General features: G+C 38.2%; 1 pseudogene across 1 annotated transcript; it reads right to left on the bottom strand.

Moving 5' to 3' along the window:
• Positions 1–3,630: 3,630 nt before the first annotated feature.
• LOC144662161 (uncharacterized) lies at positions 3,631–23,840 on the bottom strand (annotated as a pseudogene). Its single transcript, XR_013572408.1, has 10 exons — positions 23,783–23,840; positions 19,687–20,766; positions 17,834–18,009; positions 16,453–16,675; positions 15,653–15,951; positions 14,166–14,306; positions 9,863–10,191; positions 8,059–9,169; positions 6,415–6,682; positions 3,631–4,605 (listed from the first exon to the last, which is right to left on the bottom strand). The product of XR_013572408.1 is annotated as an uncharacterized LOC144662161 (transcript).
• Between the last annotated feature and the right edge of the window lie 209 nt (positions 23,841–24,049).

A 24,049-nucleotide genomic window follows, 5' to 3' on the forward strand; every position in this document is an offset into this window, starting at 1 on the left:
ATTTCGATATTACTTTAACTTTTAGATTGTTAAGAACAATATGCAGTCTTACCGTACCCAAATTCGCAAGAAGACAATCAGAAGCGTGATCTACTGTCCTGATATCCTACGATATCAAGTCACTGGCCTGATATGCCACCATATCACGGTCACTTGTAAAGTAGTGTTACTGTACGATGAATTGAAAAGAGGTTTTACCAATAAAACAGAACTTCTTAATTAAAATTTAGCGGTGTTTAGCGGTCGTAAAAAGAGAAAAACTTTCCCGCCAAAACTAAACTTTAGCGCGCTCGCCAATTGCGCGATGTTTGCCGACGAGTACTGAGACATTCAGACTGAAAAAATTGGAGTCGGAATTTCCAAAATGTTCGCTTAATTTTGATTTTGAAAATTTAGAGAATGAAACTCTAACAAACGAGTTGGAAAAAAGGCAGAAGAAGAACTTAATTGGTTAAAGTGTTGAAGACCAAGTCAACACAATTTGCAGTACGTACCTTGCAAGCATGGTTTCAACAGAGCGATAAATATAACCGGATTTTTGGCTGAATTTGGGTACGATAAATACCGTCGAGCCAAAATACCCATGGCGAGACCAAACGAGCCTGATATGCTACCGAAGCATACCAAAAAGGTACGATTAGGTATAATTACTGAGCCTCTCACCGGATGGAACAATCTGCCAAACAACACAGACCACAGTCTTGAAGCAGACTTAGCGCGGATAAAATACTACCGCAATTCCGTTTATGGTCACAATGACTTTGAAATACAATAGCGAAATAATGTAATTAAAATTGAATTATAAAAAGGTTTGTAAAAATAGTTCAATCGAACAACTTCTCTTTACCTCTCAGTCTATTTCTCTGTCCCCTATTATATAACCATTTGTTTTAAAATGGAGTGCGTCTCGTCTCTCTGCGGCAGGCTTTTTCTGATTGCGCATTATCGAGCATATTTGGGACATTTTAAGAGCACATTGTTAGGGCGAGAATTTGTTGATCGAAGGAGGGAATCAGATACTGTTAGTAGCCTAGATGCCATAACGATTTCCCGAGAACAGTCTTTTGTATTGCAGACTATAATTTGATGTCAAGCAAATTGCCATACAGAAGTGACTAACCAATTTCCAGATCAGCACATGAAGCATAATTTAAGAAGCATGATTTGAGCATAAAATGTCCTTTTTACGAGCGCAATCGGTAAAAGCCTCTCCCGTTGAAACTGAGAGAGTAAACTCCAAAGAGCTATAAGCATGTGTAACGAGGGATGAAGAATATGTTACATGCTTCCTCAGTGAAGAAGTTGATTGTTATCCAGCAATTGTTAACGTTGTCATGTATACCACTCGTCCCTTCATAAATCGAATGGTTAGCAAGCTGGACTGCGGATCGAGCGGTTCGTTTTGATCCGTGGTCTGGGTCTTTGTGTTGCACTCTTGGGCAATACACTTCGTTCTCACATTGCCTCTCGCCACCAGGTGTATATTAAATTCGTAGCGGCGATCTTTCAGGGCAAAGTGACAAAATGCTGCAGTAGGGGGGGGGGGGGGTGGAAGAGGTTGTGCTTTGACGGACTACCATTCGTAGAATTCGAAGCCGCACTAAAGAGCAATTTAGCCTTTCCATTAAATTTAATTTTTCTTCAGGCATAAGCTTTAATAAACGTTAGAACAAACTTGTAGAGATCATGTTTTTCTCATGCAATTAAATTCCCCTACAACGGCCACCCTAAGAACACAACAAACAAGTCGTTTTGGATGTGTGGTTATATTAGACGGGTTTCAGCAAGGAAAGTGCATGCCTTGTCGTATTTTCTTTTTCGAAATCGTAAAGGGATATCTTATCAATCAAATATACATCTCAGCCGTAGGTAAAACCTTTGTAAATTGATAGAACAAGCCATGGAATCTGCTTATAATAATAATTTAATTTATTTAGCGCTGAAATTAAATAGAAAAATATTCTAAAGCGCTTTACAAGTAAGGTAAAATCTTATAAAATATAAATTTATAAACTATTAGAAGTATTAAGATTAATGTTAATTAATGCTAGAAATGAAAATTACAGCTGAACTCATATCGTCTGACGTCATACGCACAATGCTCAAACACCATGCGAAACTTATAAACAACAGCAATACTTATATAGCGTTTTCAAAGAACTGGCTTTTTCTACTACTCTCCTTCTGTAATTAATAGACAACAAACTTTACTTTCTTTTATATTGTTTAAGTCAGCTCTTTCGATGGAAAATGCTCCTTAAAATCGACAATAACTTTAAAGCTAATCTTGACCGATAGATTAGTCAAAAAACGCTACATTCACCTCTAACCAAAAACCCGATTCCTGAGGTATCCGAATGCCTATGGGCTAGCAACAGATAACCTAGTTTATGATTACATTTATTACGATTCCAAGAGCTACTGGGTTACAAAGAAAGTTGACAGAACCTAACACAAAAGAGGCAAAATTTTTAAATCCTGAGTGGAACTAAAACTAGTAGGAAACTAGTTTCAAAATGGTAAAAGGGAACTTTAAGGTCGCGGGGGATACCTACAGCATGAATAAATTCATGAGGCGAAATTTTGCTTGACCTGCATCTTTTAAAACGCTTATTTCTCGGCTGATATGGGTGCGATTAAGCTCAAATTTTACAGAGACATAAAGAAATAATGAAAGATTGTGAAAGTCATCTTTTATTTGGTAGATTGTACTTAACGGCGATGTAATAGCCACGTTAGTGCCAATTTGGTAAAAACATGATTTTGTGGCAGAGTTTGCGGAACGAGTAGGAGACAGCACACTGTGATCTTGTCAAAAACTAATCAGTCAATACCTCTAGAGTGTCATAACAGAAGCGGATTTTTTAATTTAAAATTTGCCAGCAAGTTATGGTGGTTTAAATGCGCAAATTTTAATTTAATGCCTTCTACCTCTTTCTAAAAGCGCTCTTTTAAAATTCCGCCTCTGTTATGACACACTACAATATCCATAGTTTACCTATCTGCAGTGACAAGTCATGAAGGTCTGTATCCGCGCTGTATTCTCTGCCACAAAATTGTCGGAAAAGTCCAAACTTTGAGATTTCCGAGGGTGTCCCGACCAAAACACGATCAGTTTCCAAAGGAGAGATATAACTATGGTAATTATATTCCACCCTTATATGGTGAGAACAATGCGTTTTTATGAAGGACACGATTGTTTAAGCCGAACATGAGTGCAGAATGGCAAAAACAAATTGAATAAAAATTAGCTCATAGACTTTCTACGTACAATCTATATAAACGTATAACGCCAAGTGTTGTTTTAAATTGGTAAAAATATTAAGGAAACAGGAATTTGATTTTTTTTTTAAATCACGCGCACGCAAACATATTTTTATTAGTCATGAATATCTCGTAACGTTGTCGATGTCAGTCGTTGCACTTCGTGCATACTCTTTAAATAAATGCATAATGATGAGCCTAAGGTGTCCCCCGCGACCTTAAGGCTTATTTGGCACATTAATAAAACTGAACACCTGTGATAATTATATTGTTCTTAATCTCGGAAGATCGCAGCTATACTAAACAACTTACAACACCTAGTTATTTATTAAAGGTTACCATAGACCTTCGTGGAGTGGCTTGGGCGGACAAAACTCAATTAATCGAAATGAAACTTCTAACGACTTTTTTTTATTTGAAAATGTGAAGATGTAAGGCAGTTATTTCCAAATCAAGCATTTCCAGAGAAAAAAAATTAGGACAAACGCTGGTTTCAAATAACACTTAGGTCCTATTTATATGCCGAATTTAATTCAGAGGAAATGCGACGAGTTTATTAATGATTCAACTTGCAAACGATAACAGAATTCAATAAACATAAAAATAAGCATCTCCTTATGTTGGCCTAGTGATCAGGAGGCAGTCTTGTAGGCTTCAAGTTTAGAAACAGATTCCGCGTTGATTCGCATTTTTCCCAGGGATTTCGGCGAAGGTCTACAGTAAATTTTAGCTGTCCATGTATATTGAAATTATATTCTGCTCAATAGGGTCAATGGTCAGGATTGTTTTGACAAATAGGGCTGATGAATGACTCCCCCATTTTTGTCCAAAATGAAAATGAACAGTGCCTCCATCTATTGTGAAACAATAAGAAACAAATGTTTATTCCTTCTTAAATGGCTTTGGCGCCACTCTTGGTTTTTTTCTGGAAAATGGTTTTGGTGTTGGTGTTGGTCGTTCCTTTCCTGCTGTTGAAACTTTTTCCTTGTGTAACTTTTTCAAGTGCTCCAAACTGTCCTTTGCTGTTAATCTTTCACGCGGCGCACTCCTCCAGCACGACTCCATGACATTTTGCCAGATCTCCCATGGACAGTGTGTGCCCTCTATGTGACTTGGACGGACAGCTTTCTTTAGCCCATCTAGATGTTGTGATTGGCTGCTTACTGGTACACCGTACCACATTTCCCATAGAATGAGACCAAAACTGTACATCTCGGACTGACTGTCGTAGATTCGGCCCTCCAGGACTTCAGGTGCCAGATACCGTGGACTCCTTTCCGCTTCCGTTTCAAATTTGCCCACGCCAATGCCTGTTAGTTTCGCATCATCGCTTTGTGTCAACTAAAAGATTAAATGCAGAACAGGTCAATTGTTAATATCAGGCAAGCGGTCAATTGCATGCATTGCATGCGCATGCGCGAATAAGATTTGTTTTCACGAGTCATAATCTCTGTGCCTACGTAGCTTAGTGAAGTAAATGATTATTAAAGTAAAACGCTACGGTACAAGCAGTTAAAAATTTGCGACGTCATTGCTACCTAATCCAATAATCTGGCCATTCATTTAAACAGATTATAGTTTAAACATCATCTCATTTTTGTTGTTGCAAGTACCATATCTTTGATTTGAGCCCAGAAGTATCAGAAGTTCGTATAGTCTGACTTATCGACTAGTGAGCACCATAGCGAAACTGACAACCTAGTGCCAACGGACCAGACATATAATATCATCGACTGAGAAACAACTTTTCACTTGCATATTTGACTCTGAAAATGGCCTCCGCTCACCTTGTCGAAACTTTAGTCACCAAACAGTTCTCAATTCTTTTCAGCACTAATCTTACCCGCACGATCACACTATACGAACTTCTTATATCAAAAGCGGCTCAAAATGTTGATATATGATTAATGGCAGTTATATAGAGAATTAACAAAGACAAATTAAGGTGGCCGAATACAGTTTTTACGTGGCTCAAAGGCGCGCGCTACGATGTTCTGCTTGACGTCATTATTGCTCGCGCAGCCTAAAATGGCGCTAGCAACTCTAAACAGAAACAAAAAAGAGTTCCATCTGTTTTACCGCGCTTTACCAAATTGGTATACGAAAGAAAACTTCAAAATACTTTCAGATAGGTCTCGAAACCTGAAACGAAAAACAATACGACAACAAATGCGGATAAACAACCGACAGAGAAGTTCTAATTCTGTCTTTCATTATCGCTCGTGACGCATGGCGTCATATTAGCGCGCGCTCGCACGCGCAATTTGATTCGCTTCGGAGGTCGTAAAAGCCAGAATTTGATCCAGATTTTCTCGAAAACCTACCGTACAACCTATTATGAAACTTTTACAATTAAATTTAAGGGGTGAACCACGTCCATTGCCAAAATTTTGAAAAAATCTGTAAGACAGATTTTGAGCTATTTTAAAAATCGGCAAAATATCACATTTTCCTATTTTGCGAAAAATCTGTCTTACAGATTTTTATATTATTTTGCATGAATGATAAATCAAAGTTAATTTCTTATTTCTGAAATTTTGAGGTAGGGTCGTACGGGTAGATTTTGAGAAAAACGCCGTTTAAACTACTAGTGCCAGTCCTCTCAAAAAGCACTCGGCCGTTCATTTAAGCTGTTTATTAGCATTTTTATTTTCCAAATTTCGCATTAGATGGTTTTAGGATGTAATAAACAGTGATAAGAGAAAGACAAAACTTTTCTAGAGATCCTACAAGAGAGTTAAAGGTTGGACTGATTTGCCCTCTAAAAACTGTATTAAGCCACCTTAACTACAAGTTAAAGTACTTCCTATAATATTAGACATTCATTTTCTGTGCAAGTTCTTCATTTTTTTATTTTAGATATTAATTCTAAAAATACGTGTTAACTTCAAATTATAAAATTAATTAATAGAGAAATTCACACAGTAATTTGTCTCATTTATCTTTCATGTACTTAGAAAACGGTAAACCCTAAAAGCTTTTTTTCTCATTGCCTTTTAAAATACAGTGCAACGACTCCTCGTTAACTCAAACAAATGTCGGCAAAATGTTCAAATCTCTTTTCGGATGATATCTTTATGAGCTAGTTATCGTTACCAGCTAAGTACCCGTTACGTATTCGTCAGCCATAAACATATCCCATAGACTTACCAATACATTTTCCAGTTTCAAATTTTGATGGACAAATCCTTGCCCATGAACATAGCGCAAAGCGTCAAGAATCTGCATCGCCCAATGGAGAACTTTCCTCCTTACTTCTTCATTTGGCAGTCGGGCAGGGGCTTTCTCCGGATGGGACATTATTTGACTCTTTAGTGAACATTTGCAGAGCTCCAAGACCATCACCACTTTGGTCCCATTGGGTGTTTTTTGAAGATTGGTTCCATAAAACCTCAAAAGACTTGGATGTCTTAATTGTCTGTAAAAAAGAAAAAAGAATAGAGCAAAGTGGATTTTCTCAAAAAGAAAACGAGCAACTTGGTAAAAATAAGTTATCCTTACGTAGATTTATTTCCGTTTTGTTTTCTTCATACATGTATAACAAAGTAGTTATGCTACTGGCAATCATATCAATCTCGAGGAAAGTACCCCGTAGTACTTATTTCTTGAGTTTCAGGGACAATTACCCGTATCAAAAGAGTAAAAGTGGTACGTGAGGATCACATGAGAAAAGCACTATAAGAAATATTAAGAAAGAATGCGATTATGAACAAGGTTAATACTGTAAAAAAAGGAGTGAACCGAGCTGAGGTTGAAATATTACATCAAAACTTGAGGACCTCAACTTCGCTGACGATGTAGCTTCAATTTCCTCAACACAAAGGCACGTGCAGTTGAAAACAAACAGGCTGGTAGAAAATGCAGAAAGGACAGGCCTTTGGGTAAATGTTGGGAAGTGCAAAGTCATGAGAGTCAATGCAAGGAATAATGAAGCCATCACAGTGAATGGTCTGGCGTTGGAAGATGTAGAGAAGTTTACCTATCTAGGAGCCACAGTATGTAAATAAGGGGGTAGAGAAGAAGACATCAAGGCTAGGCTAAAAAAAGCGAGGGGAGCGTTTGTGAAGCTAAATCGAATATGGAATTCCAGCAGTGTTGTCGAGGAAGACGAAGATCATGATATACAAAACATTGGTCAAACCAGTCCTCTTGTATGGTTGCGGAACATGGAAAACGAACGAAGGTGATGCTAAGAAAATCGATGTGTTTCAGAACCGATGCCTGAGAAGGATAATGAAGGTTAAATGGCAAAATAAGATTAGTAATAGAGAGCTACTGGAAAGGGCTAACGTGGACAGAGGTTGACTGAAGAGGTAAGAAGACGAAGATGGCGATTCATTAGACACATCCTCAGACAACAAGTGAACCTGACAATGATTGTGTTACAGCCCTGACATGGACCCCAGAGGGAAAGAGAAAGAGAGGCAGGCCAAAAACAACCTGGCGGCGCATAGTAGAAAAGGAGAGGTCCAAAGCAGTGTGGCAGTCCTGGAGAGAGGTACGCACTGCAGCACAAGACAGGAATCGATGGAGACCACATGTAGAGGCCCTATGCGCCAACTTGGCGCCAGGGGACAGGTGAAGGTGATTATTGAGTGAAATAAATAACAAGTTCAACTGCTATGCTATACTTTGGCTAATAACCTCATTGTCACTTTGCTATTCCTGCGATTCAGGTCAGATCATTGATTTAAGAAAAGAAATATTAACTTATTTTCAATAAAAATTAAGGCCGATCTAATAAACTTGCACAAGAATTGCAGAAAGACTGTATTCACTGCCAACAAAACAAACCTCAAAGCTTGTTCCTCGTCAATAAAATGCCACACATTTTCTCTCGTAAGACGATCTTTGTAGACCTTCAGCGCCACCTTAACTTCTCGTTCTCCTTTGCGAGAAAGAACGCCACTGTAAATGATAGAAAAGCTACCTGTTCCAATGATGGATTTGCTGTTTTCTGTCCACCTTAACTCTTTGGCTGTGAAATCAGATCTTCTAATCTCCTTAACTTTGTAAACGGTTACGTCTCGCTTGAGAGATTCCAATGTGTTCTTATGAGGCTCATAAAAGTTCTGGATTTCGGTCGTACTTCTCGTATCCTCCAAAAGTTTATGATACAATTGCTGGTCTCCTTCAATCAGTTTGGGTATTTTCTCTCTCATCTGCCTCAAAAGGTGTATAGAATCTTCCAGCTGCGCCTGAATGAATACGAGCAGATGATCTTGGGTTGAAATAACCTTGAGACTTTCGCGGCATCTATTAGACATGTAGGCACAAGGATCCTTCTCGTAAGACTGAAGCTTAGTCTGATAGTTCAGTTTTTCCTTTATTTTTGAGAGCAATGCACCAAAACTGAAAGGAGAATTAATAACAATTGATGCTAAGCCTTGCTTGAGCCACACCGGAAATGTGCTCGCAGAGGTAAGCTTTTCATCGAGAAACAGTACTTCTTCTTCTACCATGCGGAACTTCCTCCTCCATCAGGCTATACTTTTGACAGAGTGTTTTGATCATTTTGTCCCGGGCTGTAGCAAATTCGCGTTCCTCATCTTCCCAATCTTGGACAAACTTCTGGCTTCTTTCCGAGATGCATCGTAACACTTCATTTTCTGTTTCCTCCCATGTTGCTCCAGGTGCTGGGACTTCATCTGGAGACCACTCGCAGAATCGTTTGGACGTGTCTTGAGATTTAAAGTGGAAAGCAAGCTTTCCCATGATCTCCCAGATTAATTCTGACTGGTACTCACTAAGTTTATCAAGTGTTTGTCCATGTGAACTTTGTAATTCTTCCATACGTTTTTTGAGCTCTTCCATTCTTCTATTCTTTTCAAGACGTGACATGCTTGTCGATTTCAGGAGTATTCTGATTTGACGAGAGGCGCGTGACAGAAGATCATCAAGCCAACTATGATACAGATGAAAATATTTCAAGGCCAGTTAATATACAAAAATCAGTTTGAGCTACTTTGTTCAGTTCTTACTTTAACATATAAAATAAGAAAATATGGTCGAATTTTGAAACATGGTGCGGCATGGTCTTGCTTAATTCCTGGAAAACGTGAAGGTTTCACCGTATCTGTTATAAAGGTGTGTAGTAGTGAGTTACAAATACAAATACAAATTTTATTGTCCTCTCCCCATGGAGGCTTTTCAGGGACAATGAAAAAAAGAGAATAAGTATAATTAATTGGCTATAAAAAATATTTACATTAAAACTAATTACAATAATATAATAAAAATACTTTCAAATGCTAAAAATTATCTAAAAAGATATAATTGCTAAAACTATAAAAATCACGTGTAGAGTTTATGACATTAAAAACTGATTTAAAAAATAAGATTTCATTTTGCGTTTTGGCCGAGGAACCCTTTTCATTTTCAAATAGAACTCAAGAAAGAATGGTTTCTATTGCCTGTGCATGAAAACCAGTCTGGGGACTTCAAACGCCGATTAACATTTTAAAGATGAATTAAGTCTCGGGATGTGCTTGATTTGATCTTTCTAGAAACAAAACTTATCTTACAACGTTTTTTCTTGTTTTGGATTGAGATAGCGTAACTAAAAATGACAAAAAACAACAACAACAAAAGCGCTCACCTGGTGTATATCTGCAGATTGCTGCTTATGGACGAAACTATTAAATTGCTGATACCATTGATCAGGTCATGGAAGTCTCCAGTTATCACACTGTACTCCTGTGCTTTTTGGGCTTTCTTGCACGACAGGTAAACGATTTGTGATTTGGGATCAAAGCTGTCCAACCTTTTTGTGAGTTTCTCAATCTGTTCCAATTTTACCTCCTCGACTTCACTGGGTTTAATCTCGTCCCACTTGTTGCATACAAACAAGGCGCAGCTAGCAAACAATTTCAAGTCCATCTTGGCTTCTCTCTTGAGCCTCGAAGCACCGGAGAGTAACACCCCCAGCTGTTAATAAAAGAAAATAAAAAGAGTAAAAAAAATGATCAGGATCTACAGCCTGGTTCATTTTGTGCGATATAAAACACAAGCATAAGGGTAAATGAGCACATGCAATATGGATGCTCACGCTTGCAAGCTAAGCGCAGTGCTTTTATATAGTGGCGCCATCTTATGGAACAGTCTTCCTTCTTATGTAAGACAAGCAGAGTCCCTTGGGCAATTTAAAGATTTACTTAAACAAGTACTCTAGGGCACGGCATTCGTGGAAAGCAGATTTTTATGAAATGTTTCCTCTCTGTTTAGGATTTTAGAAATTCTGATGAATATTGCATGGTCGGATTCACGGTAACAGCCAAAGGTTGCGTTCGTGCCTGGGTTTCTGCTTTATTTTTTTTCAAGCCTGCTCGCACTCGTGAAATAAGCACAAGCAAAAGAAAGATTTTTTTCTTGTGCTTGCACTTATGTACTTGCGCATGTACTTATGTCTAAATTTCGTTTGCGGTTCATGAGGAGGTAAACTGTGCCATGCTAGAAGCGTGATTTTAAAACTGGCTGTTAAAAAGTATAAAAAATCTAGTTTTTACTTTTTTACTCTCTTGGAAGCCGATAACTTTTAGCAAGTCTGGACATCCGAAATCTGCCTCTGTCATTATCAACAACATGACACAGAAGAGGTTATAATTTATCACTAGGTTATGTAATCATTTAATTTAGTGCGCTTCCTAGCTAAGCTGCAAAGTAAGCCACAAAACCGCATTTTGTGAAGTTTTTACTAAACTACCAGTAAAACGACAATCATGGTGTAATTCCATCATTCCCCATCCCTGGTTTTTAGAGGTGTTAATATATGTTAAAATGTCAGAGAATTATTACCTTTTAGAATATAGCCGCTGTATACGCGCAATGGAATTCTAGCGGGCATTATTTTTAATAGAACATAGCTGAAAACTATAGAAGCCCGGTACCCCGGATGTGCGAATTGTTTGTCGAATTTCGCTGAACGACTTCGTCGACTTCGCCTCTATTCTCTTGTTTTGTTGTTTAAATGATGCTTTAAAGCAGCAAGTTTTTATCAGAAACGTTTAACCTGCTTGAATGGAAGTAAGACAGTTTCAAAGGAAGCGACAGATAAAGAAAGAATCGTTGAAATTTGTTGTTTTTCTTTTGCCGTGAACTGCCCGAAATTGATTGGAAATTATTTAGCAAAACAAGTCGGACTCTAGAAACGCTTTGAGGTAAGCAACCTTTTTTTTAGCCACAATCTGAAGACAGAACACTCCACTTTTGTTCTTTTTAAATCGAAATAAGAGGCGAATTTGAAAAACTTGCTGCCAAACGAACGCATGAAAATTTTTCATTTGAATGAAATCTGAAGTAGGCTTAATCAAACTTGAATGCGTAAATATTTCGACTAGATTTGTCGGCTTTGTGAGAATCTTTTGGTAGTTGGAGAAACGACTATATAAATAGGAAATATGAATGAAATTATATCTTGGTTTATTTATAAAGAAGCCGCCAAAGAAAAGAATAAACTAAACATTCACTTTTACCAATGTTGCGTGCGTTTGTAAATGCCGTACATGAGTGGCCGCGAGTCTTGTAAAAGTTCTGTGCTCTTTTTAATGCTATATTCTAAACCCACTAGAAGATGGTTTTCCTATGTCCTATAAGAAAATAATGCACTTTTGAGGTCTAGAAAAGCAGCTGAATGCCGTCGCCTGACGGCTCGGGCATCCACTAGCAGCTTTTATAGACCTCAAGCGTGCATTATTTTCTTATAGAACATGGAAAACCATCTTCTAGTAGGTAAATATTCAAGAAATGTTGCTTATGATATATAATGGTAATTGAACTGAGTGGATTGCAATTTGGTCTGAACTCATAGGCGTGCGAACGAGCGAACGAGCGAACGAGCACGCAGCGCGAGTTCGGTTTGAAATCGAAATTATGAATTTAGACCAAAATTGCACGACACGAGGTCAATTACCACTTTATTGAATCCATTTTAAAATCGCACAATTTAATACCCTTAATACAGGGTTTTAGTGAAAGCCAATATTTTATTGATCTAGTAGCCGCTTGGTAAACTTAGAGACTCAAAGGACAGTGCAGAATGCAATGTAGTCGACAACTGAAAGTATTGCTTTATGTTCGTGTTTATTTGCCTTATTTTACATGCAATTAGATGTTGAAACACCACTTGTATTCCTTTCCGAGTTTTTGTTACGCTAATCTTTGCAAACGTATCACGATGCTTGTGTTCGTTTGTAACAAGATACATGTACTTTTGTTGTTTTCCTTGAAAATGCTGTAACGTGACCCTTTGTTTATTTGTCTCTTTTTTGTTTTACGGCGACATCAAATCTAGTCAAAATCATCTCTTTCGAAAGGTTTTTTTTAAAACACAGTCCAGGTAGAATGTTTGTTTCCTGGTTATCAGGAGTTTTACGCCGAAAATCCCGGTGCAATCCTACCACAAACACGCAATACAAGCGATGTTCATGAGAGAAACGTAGACTACACTGTGCATGCGTTTGGCGTAAAGTACGTTGCCCTAAAACGTCGAGTAGCACCACAAGGAAAGCAAAGGGTTTTCTGAAACAAATATATACCTTTGAGAATCTTTATATGAAAGTAGCGTCGATGTGCTCCAGGTTTTACCTAGGGGTACGGTCAGATGCTCCCCACCCGCACCCCCTCCATGGCCACAAGAAATAATTAGTTTAGGGGTTTAGCAAACGCCAACCCACCAAACCATCACAATAGTGCATTCTGCACTAAAAAGAGGCAAAACAGAAATACTTTTAAAAGTCATGTGTCAAAAACTCAGTCGAGCGTAAGAAAGGATCGGAAAAACAAGTTTCATTCAAGAAACCTTTTGCATTTCTCAAGCCAGAACAAAAACATTTTATACTCAATGATGTAAGCCCTTTGTTTCTTCTGTGGTCGTTGTTGAGACTTGAAACTTCTTGTTATCTTTGGAGAAGAAAATGAAGGTGCAGCCTAATCGCGTAGGATTTCTTGTGAGTTGTGAAAGTTCTCGATCGCACGATGCTCAGCTCAGTTCAACTAGTGAATGGTTTTACTCCTTCAAATGCCGTTCGCTGGCATTCTGCGTGATTTAAAGGGATTCCGGCTCGTTATTATCTCCTTCCTTCTTTTTAACCTCAGCTTAGAACTCATACTCAGGACCTTGTGTCATTGTTTTAGTGATGAGATTTTCAAGGTGGCGGAACTGACACCAGCTACTTCGCTTCTGAGGAAATTCAATTATTGTTTTGAGGTATATTTTAACGTACTATCTTTATTACAGGAACAGACTTGAGCTCTTGTATTACATCGCTTGAAACTAAAAGAAAATAAAAGTTACAAAACTCGATTTCTCGTGAACTTTTCCTGCAATTTTATTAGTTACTTTAAACAAGCCTTAAAATCTGATTGGTTGTTTTGTTTTAATGTTCCTTTCTCATTGGCTGAAAAAGATGCGATTTGGAGCAAAAAAAAGTGCGATTCGTAAATTAATCGTACTACTCAGAGCCAATCAAATTGCAAGGATCACCAGGAATTTCAAGGATTTAACTGATTTAACCAAAAGGCAATTTTTTTGTACGAAAAATTCAATAAAATACGACAATATCCTAAAGTCAAAAAAAAATATTGTGGGTAAGTTACAGATTGGCAACAAAAAGAAAGCACATGCATGCTACCGCATACAGTTTAGTGGGACTGTGGATTAACAACGCGTAGGACTCCTCTTTGGTGTCATGTTGGCCTATTATATTCTTTGAACTTTATATTGAAACGCAAGTTTTCATTCGAAAAAAGCCCCACCTCTCTCCCCCCCCCCCCCCGAACCCTCTCAAATTGAATCGCAATCTCAAAGAGTCTTCAAGCACAAATATAAACCTAGTCCTAATTTTTGGAATTTTACGGTACCTTACTCGCCTTCCATCAATTAAAACGTTTTAATATTGACCTACCCTGTCTTCCTGAATTCCTCCAGCATTGGTACTATTGATGACATAAATAAAACAAAAGGCATTTGGAAGATAGTCGAGAACAGATTCATTCATGTCGTCGTTTTCTCCTACTCCTGGGCTATCGACAATCATAACACGCTCCTAAAATGGAGAACAAGCATAAATATATGCGCATTGTTTAGAAATTTCTCTTGCTGTCCCAAGAGAAATTGAAAACAATGCTTATGCAAAAGTTTGGAAGGACAACAAAGAGTATTATGGTACCTAATTCTTACTAATTTCGCGAGTATTAATTTTCGCGATTTTCGCGATTTCAAAATAATCGCGAAATTTAATATGCGCGAAAAAAACGTTGTGCGAAATTTAAACACGCGAAAATTAATACCATATTTTATATCAAAGCAATAAAAATTCTAAATGTTTGGAGCTACAACTATCTATCCTTCAAAACATCTTTCCGTCTTGTTTTCAACTAGCACCCTTCCTCTGATTATTGTTTTCTTCAGTTTGTAAAAGCAGCCAATACCTTAGTACAGTCACCAAAGTTTCCGTTTGCAGGCTCCTCGTAGTGACATTGAACGAGACCTTGGTGTATTTTTTCAGTAGTTGCTTAGTCTTTGTCGACTGATCCAGAAAACACTGACAAAATTGCGAAATTTAATACGTATACACTTTTGCTCTAGTTTTTCTTGCAATCGCGAAAATTACTACTCGTGAAATTCGGCTCCCGAATTTTCGCGAAATTAAGTACACGCGAAAATTAGTAAGAATAAGTATTTTTGAAAATGGCCTATTCCATCGTACAAATAGCCTCCGTGTTATTTCCGTAATAGCTTAGTCGTAAGAAACGCTAAAGAGGTACAATCTTAATTTTTGCCTGCTCTATAATATCGTGTAACAGTTGTAATGTTTTAGAAGTTTTACCGCTCACAGATGGGGTTTAGTGCAGTTAGTGTTATTTGCCCATAATTTTTAGTGTTTGAAGTTACATTGGCCAATTTTTTAATGCTTACTGTTTCCGAAGAAAATATTTTTAAGTGTTTGGAGGGTCTTTCGTGAAACACCCATAGTCTTTTAGCGTTGTAAATTCTCAACTGCTCTTCGCAAAGCGGTAATAAAATCACTCATGAACTAAGAGAAAATTTTCGGATTTCTCCTCGGAAATCTTTGGTAGTCTTCGGACATCTTCTGTAGTCTCCGGATATCTTCGGTAGTCTTCGGAAAACTTCCGAAATAATTGGAAATCGTCGGAAAATGGCCGAAAAATTCTTAATATACTAAACAAAATAATATTGGCCTTTATAAAGCCGTTTTTGTTTCTTTCTGGATAAAGTTTACTGTTACAGTTAATTTTTTACTGTTACAGTTAAAATGCCTAAAATTTAACTGTTTCATGTTAGAGAGCCAAAAATTTAAGTGTTTAGTGTTATCGAAGTACCCTGATTCAGACCCACAATAAAAAATAAGCAATAAACACACAAGATTACCTGAAACAAAGGATGCGGCCAAAATAGCTCCACCTTCTTGTAAGGAGACACTTTCCCTCGGCCCTTCTTTTGACCAGCCAAATTCGTTATCTGCTGTTCGTAGGTCTCTTTCGAACCAGTTAACTCGTAATACATCGGATCACGTGAGCCGTCGTTGTCTTTGAAGTGTAGGCCAATCATGGGTTTTTCACCATACTTTAACTCAAAGATTGTCGATGTTGTGCTCAACACTGCATTTGGTAAAATTTCTTCTCCAAGAATCAAGTTGATGACACTGCTTTTACCAGCGCTAGTTTCTCCTAAAGAAAACAAAACATTCAAGCATAAAGATAAATTAATGCTGTTAAGCATGAAACAAAGAAAAAGGTGTGTTTGTGACGACCTAGAATGACCAAGAGGTCGATGATGCAAAAGATACCGATGAACCAAAGCCGACGCTTAAGACATGATCACTATATAGATGTCGTTTTATGCAATTTTTACAATCCGCGGACAGTTAAAATTTTGCCCAATTCTTCAAAACTTCTAACATTTATGTGCATGCGACTCAAAAACTAATTTCGTGTATGAGCTGTTCGTTTCATTTTAACAATGGCCTTGTGTTGACATTCCGGCCGTATCTCCCACCCGGGGGCAAGGAACTAATCGTTGTGTTGACATTATCAGTGATTGCTTTTACTTACAGTTTAGTTTGCAGAATGTTTTTCAGACTGATGGGACGCTGTATGAGATCCAAGAAAAAAATGTAGGATATTTGCAAGACTTAAAAAGTTTCTTTTTTTCTTCAACCATGTCCCTACCTGCAACAAGAACTACATATTGGTCTCTTGGCGCGAGATTTTTAATGTTTTCTTCTAAGGTCGTTCTGAAATCTCCCAAATCTCCTCCCAAGCGTTTTCCAAGAGTTTTCATGAAGTCATCGTCCAGTTGATTCAAAACATCTCTTGTGTCGTCATAGAGGCGACAAAGCTCTCTACGCTTGTGTTCGTCTGCTTTGACAGCTTCAGAAATAACATGAAACGTCTGAAGAGATAAATTGAGCACAAATTATAATCGAAGAGACTCTCGACGTAGAAATGAAGGTGTTTACCTTATAACCACATGTGTTTAAACGTAGGCCGATTTCTATGATATTTGGCAATCGAAATAAGAAATGTCCAAGTTTTATAAAGCTTTTAATTTTAGAGCAAACAAAATAAACATTCGCGAGAAATAAGCATTTGATGAAAAACTGATTTTTCGAAAAAATGCGATTATTTTCAAAACACGAAGATATATTTTTTTCTAATTATTGTCAATAAGTTCAAGTTATCTTAGGTTTCGTGTGAGCAAGTTTCAATTAATTATATAAATCGGCTGGGTAGAAACTGCTCTACAGTTGACTGTTGAATTTTCGCATCATAATATTGTTGTTGGGTATTTTCCCCAGCTATTGCAACACCGCTGAATTAACCCTATTCAGACCAGGCTTTTTTTGACCTTCTCAGACCGGGGGGGGGGGGGGGGCTTCGAAAGCCCCCCTTTGTAATTTCCAGAATATTTAAGCAATCACCATGAAACTTATAGGATGTATTGTATGTCCGAAACTCTTTCTTTTGGTATACGTCACGTGGGATGGTGACGTCACATCACGTGACAATTACATCATAATGTCAAAACAGCCGCCATATTGGATCCGCCATCTTGGATTTCAAAAATTTCAAAATGCCAGAAAACCACCCAAAATTACTGCAAAGTACTCGGAATCAATAAAAATGTACTTTAAACCCGTAAAAATCAGTTTTTCATAAAATACCCGCGGGCCACCTCAAACGAAATAGAGACGCCAAACACTGGTGGTACTCTTAATTTAACCAAAAATGAACACGTGGAAAAAAAGAAGAGACGCGTAACTGTAATATTGTTCATTGGGCTTTTTGCAACTGTTACATAGTAAAGATACGCCATCTACCATGCTGCCATATACGTGTAAAAGGCAGGATATCCACCAGGATATCCAAAAAAAGTCAGGCTTGACTGGATGAAATTGTTTCGTTTGTTTCTGTTTTTGCTTTGTCGTTGTTTTTCAAGGCACGACACAATTCGTCTCGTAGGCCTGTTGTACCCTTGTCGCCTGCGACAAAGTAAAACCGTGTAAATCGGCCCTTAGCACGTATCATACCCCTCTTAGTTAGTACTTACTTTTGCATCTTGTTGTCGTTTGGATGACTCTTCAATATAATCACGAAGCTTCTCCTTCATCTCCTCCATTGTCTTGAGCCCGTCCGTCTTCATACCAACCGCAGATATAATCTCGAAAAGCTGTTGGAAATCGACGATTTTATTCACTTGCATCGACTTCCGTAGTTCGGCACTGGCTAGCTCGAAGAAAGGAAAAAATGTTATTAGAGTATGCAGAACTACATTCCTGCACCAGTCGATTAAATTATTAGCTCAATATTTCTGCTTAAGTAATACAAAACTCGGAGAAAGTTAGAATGACACAACTGCATGTTCAGGGGAACAATAGCCTGCGTTGCAGACGAACAAAACCCCGGTATAGTGCGTCTGCGAATTAGAGCACAAAAGCTTGTTCCGGCCCCCCGCGTGTTACCAGGGATTTCTATAATAACATCTGATTGGCTTTTGAATAGGGCCGTTCTTTCGTGCGTCGTAATTGGTCGAGTGCATCATGAGAAACCATAGTTACGCTTTCGACGAAGACCAGATACAAAACAAACTTGGCGGCGATCACGGCAGATCGGACCAGATCGGTGAGAATTAGCGTTTGAAGCGGTAAAAAAGCAGCCGGTTCGAACTATCTCATAAAAAAAAGAAAACAACGATAACGACAAGAAGCATACACAACTGACAAGCAAAAAGGTCATGGTATAAATGTTGAATAATCTACATTTGTCTAGTGGTGAAAGAATGTCACACAACGAACGTGCGTCATCCGTGATGAGAAGCAACACAACTTGCAACACAATAAACAGCCGGACCCGGCATTACAAATGCAGAATGCAAGTAGTCGACATCTTCACGAAAAATTTAGGACCAGAGGGAATATTTCAAAAGCTCAAAAAATATCTTGCAAATATGAATGTTCCAAGTCTAACCGCGATAGTAATTACATATGACAAATGTAAAACAGAGGTGTCAAAATATCCGGGAAAAATATACAAACGGAAAGCCGTGCAGACCAATGTCTTATGGCTCTACTCAACTTTAAACGCCTCCGAATAATACAACTGACAGCATATCGTGCCCTTTCTAAACAAGTGAAAAGCGAAATAGATTGGATGAGCAATTCCAATACAGAACGGCACAAATATATGACAAGAACGTTTTACCGTATCTGGTATCTGGTATTCATCGAACGCGTAACTATGGTTTCACGAGATCCACTCAACCAATTACGGCGCACGAAAGAACGGCCCTATTCAAAAGCCAATCAGAGGTTATTATAGAAATCCCTGGTAACACGCGGGGGGCCGGAACAAGCTTTTGTGCTCTAATTCGCAGACGCACTATACCGGGGTTTTGCGTCTGCAACGCAGGCTAGGGAACAACAACAACAAAAAAGAAACAACCCTAGCAAGTCGAGTTTTACCAACTGAAGTTTCACATCATAACTGATTCAACAGAATGATGTTAAAGTGCACGACACAATGATTTTTTAAGTCAATAAAAAATAAAAAAAACTACCTCAGAACTATATTAGAATGCGTGTGCTGATACCCAATGACAAACAATTATTTGGGATTTTACACACATATACAATACTGGTTATTTCATGAATTTTACTAGTATTCTGATTTTAGTAATACCATCTGATTGGCTGAGCTATCGTACACTTTCAGCCATAACCATAATTCGCTGACCGACTATTGGGAAAATTTGTCTATATTTTTCACTTTCACTGAACTTTTTTTATTTCAGAATAATAAGCACGACATTGTCTCCTATGTGGTTACAACTAAGTCATCGACTTTGAGTGGATTAACTCACAGGTTTAAAGGTTTAGTGAACTTCAAGAATTTTCATAAACTTACTTCCAGTTGACGTTGCTTCTGAAGGGCTCTCCCTTATTTGAGTTGACGTATCCAAGGCGTGAACTGTCGCTTGTGACGATTGATACGTGCCTGACGTGCCTGCCGAAGAGTTGCCGAGTACACGCTGCTCTCCTGGTCCAAGCAAATTGTTTGGTTGCCTCTCTGGCGACAGTGGAGATGATGCCGAGATCTCTTTCGCTATGGTTTCCTGAAGTTGTCTTACTATAGATTCCTTTGCCTGTTTTAGCTGCTCCTGTAATTTCCCTGTCTGTTCAAGCTGTTTCTGTACACTCTCCCCTGTCTGTTTTAGCTGCTCCTGTACACTCTCCCCTGTCTGTTTTAGCTGCTTCTGTACACTCTCCATTCCACCTTGAAAAGAAACTTCGAGTTGATTAATAGCCTTTGTAAAGCCTGAGTCATTTTCAAACCATTCCTTCAATTTCTTGACATTGCGATCAGCATCAGGTGTCGTTAGGGGATCAGTTAACAACTTGTCGATTGCTATCTTCCATTCATATCGCGCTGAGGAACCCATGGAACCTGCGACTCCTTCGAGTGCCGTACTGACGCTTTTCCAAAGGGAACGAAACTCTTCGTCACTTAATTCCAAGCCAGGATAACCGTGGTACAGCTGGTTACGATATTCTTTAATTCTTACTAACTCAGCAGACAAGATATGATCTGTATCCTGTGGAAGAACATCCCATCCAGTGGCTGGTGGGGTAAGGTTGCAAATTGTTCTCAATAGCCTGAAGAGGAGGCTAATGTCAAAATCAGCCGATGTCCCGCAAGCTCCCCGTGTGGGATAAAGACAGTCCCACTGCGGCTTGGTAAGCCTGGCTCCTTTAAGTTTGTTCTTATATATAGGATTGTTCAATTTAATGGCCAGAGAATCCGGTGGATGATGTTGATCAAAAATTTCCCTCAAGAGACTGGTTCCTCCACAAACCAAAAGTCTTGCGATCCGCTGAAAATTCTCTTTCTCGTGTGTTGAAAGAAACACTTTACTTGGTGCTGCAGTCGCCATAGTTAATGAGCTGGACTTACAGAGCACCTGTAACGTTCACTTCGGCAGCTTCACTGTTTAAGAAATCATTTAAATTTATTAGTTATGTCAGTCTTTTAAAACTAGACTTGAAGAAATACAGGTAAGGTGGACTGCCAGGCATGGCACGTCATAAATAGTTTTAATTTTAAGAAAGACAACTTTCTCGGCGTAATTTTTTTGTATATCAGTTTTATTTTTTTTTTCAAAGGAGTCCAAGAAAGAAAGGATGATGCCATTTTTTTATGAGGGTCCTAAAGAGCGGGGGGATAAATCCCATTTTCTCAGCCCAAATTTTGCCCAAATTCTATTTCCCAGCCTATCGTTTTCCCAAATTTTCAAAATCCCAGTCCTAGCGCTATTGTTTTTATGTTTGTGATTTCCAGTCCAAGTGACCATATCTTATTTTCTCAGTGAAAATTTTACCAAATACCAGTTCCTATTCGACCCCAGGCCCCTCTTCTATAGTCGCGGATGGAAAACAGTCACAAAGATACGCATAACGCGGATGAAATGAAGAGAGAGGAAAAGGCGAAGGGAGGAAGGAAGGGAGGAAGGGAGGAAGGAAGAAAGGAAGGAATTATAAGTGTAGTGTCCGAAATTAGTTTTTTAAAGATGAATACCATCGACTCTTTAAGAAAGTCTTTAACTTCACTTTCACTTCAGTTAGGAAGAAAAGGACCAGGAAGGAAGGGAAGCGTCGTGATCGATAAAATACATCTTAGATGTAAATAATAAAGATGATAAATTTTAAGCTCGGTGATAAATAATGAAAATGAATTGTTCAACAATGACACGAGCATGGGGACTCAGAATTTTTCTTTATCCCATGCTTGTGTCCAAAAATGAGTGGAATTATGTCCATATCCCAAGAACTGTTATCACGCTGTAGCGAACTGAAAAGTCTTGTTTCCGAGGCTTTGTAACAAATTATAAGAACCTGGTGTCGAGTAGTTACTTTTCGTGAGTTAGTACATGACGTATGTTTATATTCAAATTTTGTATGGCGAACAACTGACGAGGTCTTAGAAAGTAAATGTAAATTAGATTTTTTCAAGATGATGCTTAGTAATACTTTCTTGGTTTCGACGAGCAAAATCTCTCAGACATGCTCGTGTCATCGTTGAAAAATTCATTTTCATTATATCTAAGATTTTGCGAAGATAAATGTGTTTTCTAATAAAAATAAACAAACTTCAAATGTGTCTTTAACTCTGCACGTGGAAATCATTTGCGCCGGCCATATGGAAGCCCATGAAGCCAGTTATATGTACAGGAGAAATTCGATTGGTAAATTCAATTGCAGAGGCATCTGTAGGATTCGGTGTTTATTTTTGTAGTGCATTCTCTAAAAGAAATGTAGTCTCGTGTTTTTACTTGCATTATGTTGTATTTATATGGTATTTAATTGTTGCTTGTCTGGATAAGGCGCTTGTCTTTTCTTCACTTAAAAAAGCGTACCGATAGTCTTTTCATTGAGTCCACGCCATTAATTTTTTTTTACAGTGTCTTTTGCTAAAAACATTTCCGGTCCGGGTATCATTTACGGTCCTGGGATAGTTTGAGGGTCGGATCGGGATCATTTACATGTAAATAGATCACAGAGGCATAAAATTCCATTTAAGTGAACAGCAAAGCGGTCACATTACCGAACTACCTAACCCAAGGTATCCGTGCCTATGACCACAGGTATTGTTCGTCAAAATAAAACGTCAGAACCGTGACTGTGCTTTGAATATGTTTTCTCCTTAGTTTTAGTCTCGATTACAGAGATGAAATAACAAACACTCGAGAGGGCATTTTATAACATTTCCAAAAACCTCACTCACCCCGCTTCACTGCGTATAATACAGTTATTAACTCTCTTCTCGGTGTTTGGAAACGTGATGAAACACACACCCTCGTGTTTGAGATATATAGCAAAAAAAGAAACTTGCCTGGAGCGTAAAAAATTCTAAAATCCTAATGTAATTAGTTAAATCAGCAAACGGCAGGGGAAGTTATTTTAGTTTATATTGCAAAATCTTTGTAATATTAAACGAAGTGTCAACGAAACAATGTGTCAAATCGGTCTTTCAAGTGTCAAACCCTCATTGGAATTTCTATTTCTTTATTTATGCAGGGAACGATACTCACGCTCGGATGAGCGTTAGTATGTTCCACACCAAGTTTTACGCTTTTGTTTCGAATTTGGCTTTTCTGAAATAGTGCCTTAACGATGTGGATCACATCTAAAGGCATCGATTGTTATGCGACGACGGATAATGTCTTCTTTAACTTGAGATGTAAATACTATACATAACCGTGATAACTGGCACTAAGCCATATCTTCGAAATCGTGCGTGTAAGCATTAAAATCACTCTAGTAATGTTTAATAAGAAATCTGTTTGTTAATCCACAACTTACAACAACTGCATGGTATAGTCGATCTGCCGGTTTAACTTATCTTAGTTTTTGGGCATATAATGAGCTAAAATGCATAAGTAGGAGCTTGAAATATCCGGTGCATAAAATGATAAACAAGCTAAGCACAGACTGAATATGAGCTAATATGTTCGTGGGGGCGATAGATGTCATTGATGACGGCACTTGGCAAAGTGTAACAGTCAAACAAACCAATTTGTTGTGAATTTGGGCTTTGATAATATTAGTAAGAAAGCATTCTTCAATTCTATATTTCACCTGACCAGTGAGAACTCTGCATTACATGTAAGCAAAACCCCCTGGTAATTGTATTTTGATCAATCAAGGTATGATGGCGAGTAGGTTTGGAAAACTGTAGTGAATCGAATGAACTAGAACTAAAAAGCTTTCGGAAATTCTCCGAATAGATGGCACGTTATAAACTTATTTGTAGTGGAATCTTAGTTACTTTAGTTTAAAAAATGTTGAGACGGAAATGATTGTTCTTTCCCTGCATGAGCTTGGAATTGTGCATGATTGCATTCGCTGTCGCTTGTGTTAAAACACCTGAAGCGGTCATTATTTTCATATAGAACTTGAGAACCTTCCTCTTATGATTATAACTTAATAAAAAATACCAACTGTACCTTGGTTAATGGTAGATACAGGCGCTTTGTGCGCGAAGCTGTCCTTAGCCTTCGTGGCGTGACATATTCTGAATAAATAATAAGTGCGCAAAGTGTCTCGGGAAACTATTCGAATGTCTTAAAGAAACTGAAGACAAAACCATGCTCGTTGCATGTCCGCATCAACTTCCAAGTTCAAGGTAAGTTTCCTGTATATATGGAAGGACTTCGATGTAAACGAATCACATCCAGACAGCCCTCTTTCCTTCCTTTTCTTCCCACCCACAT

Source organism: Oculina patagonica, chromosome 8 (genome assembly GCF_052425735.1).
Source record: "Oculina patagonica isolate OP01 chromosome 8, crgOcupat, whole genome shotgun sequence".
Taxonomy (NCBI): domain Eukaryota; kingdom Metazoa; phylum Cnidaria; class Anthozoa; order Scleractinia; family Oculinidae; genus Oculina; species Oculina patagonica.